The sequence below is a fragment of the Schistosoma mansoni genome, chromosome 4 (genome assembly GCF_000237925.1).
Source record: "Schistosoma mansoni strain Puerto Rico chromosome 4, complete genome".
Classification (NCBI taxonomy): domain Eukaryota; kingdom Metazoa; phylum Platyhelminthes; class Trematoda; order Strigeidida; family Schistosomatidae; genus Schistosoma; species Schistosoma mansoni.
This window is the reverse complement of record NC_031498.1, coordinates 6,560,613-6,562,074: the sequence shown is the minus strand read 5'-3', so window position 1 is coordinate 6,562,074 and position 1,462 is coordinate 6,560,613.

Genomic DNA, 1,462 nt, shown 5'->3' with positions numbered 1-1,462 from the left:
GTGCTTCCGAGATTCTAGGGTTTTAGCCTAGGAGAACTGCTGGCCAATTTGACATAGGGCGCGTACGTTGAAGGTCCCAATGTATAGTTTGGAGCAAGGTTTCAATAGACCTGGGACAGTGTTTCGCGCACTAGAATCGTTGGCCATGGTGACATTGAGGAGGAAGCCAAAAGAGGAAGTTTAGAGTTGATGGTCGAGGTAGGAAGAGTAATTGGAATTGAAGAGGGAAACTGATTACAAATATAATTTCTACCCTGTTCAACTGTGCTTTGATTTGGGGACTTGTCGAGTGTATTGGTGTCCAACAATACTAAACAATAGGAATAGCTGGGTCATAGTAAGGAGAAATTATATAACAGCATGACTGCAGTGCCAAAGGACAAGTGCTTGAGGACAGTCACGTTCGTCCTTTTTGTGTTAATTCCGTGCTTGTTGAGAACTAACTATCAGAGACGGAAATCCGTGGGATTAGGCGAGGTGTGCATTTTTCGGGGCGATTTTTTCTAACTCCACCTTTCCTCTGTGAAAAGACAGCAGCGTCTTTTACGCTGGTTATCTGAGGCAAACACTTTACTGCGTCACACCCCTGCGCAGTCAGTAGTACGACTTCGCCTTCAGACCTTGAGTTTACTGCTTTTAGTCTTACCGCTCTTCAACCGACAGGTCTGGCATGGTGGGATATTAGGGAACGATTGTCCCAGCCCGATTGGTTCATCACGATAGGAAAGCCCGACCACCACGTTAAGGTAGTAGCAATGGTCGGGATAATCGTTCACACTTAGTGTTTAGCTTACCTTGAGCTTCCGATTTATTTTTGCATGTACCACTGACATATCCCGTTGGCTTTACGTATAATGTTTATCCATTCATTAGTTAAACAGTAATCAATGCCACTAGGTAAAGTGATACCGTAATATTGAACAGTTAATCTCTCACAGTACCTTGTTTTACTTAGCCGTCAGACTATCGGAAATGAATATTTTGCCCGCAACTGCGAATTGTTATTTAGGAAAAAAGTAATTTGGAACGTTTATAAGTCGAAGTAATAAATATACTTCTAACACAGACACTTCATTGAACATCCATTTATTCGTTTCAGGAAGGTAAGAGATTCTAAAAACCAAAGCATGTGTACGTTGTGTTATAAACATGACTAACACTCATTTGAGAGCTGAGATGAACTAGTCTGAAATGTTTTACGAATAAGAATTGGTAAAACAGAAAACATTCCATTTTGAGGTTTTAGACAAACTAATAATTGTGGCATGATTGCTCACGTCTAATTTATAGGGAAGCTAAATTCTAAGGATCAGTTAACTATGAATATTATTCTCTTTCAGTAAACTTTAGTCACAAGTTTAAAATAAAGTATACATTTTAACTCGAATACACAGAAAAACCTATTATTTTGAAAATGACAACAAAGAAATACATTTTACAACAGGGAGAAACAGTTATATTT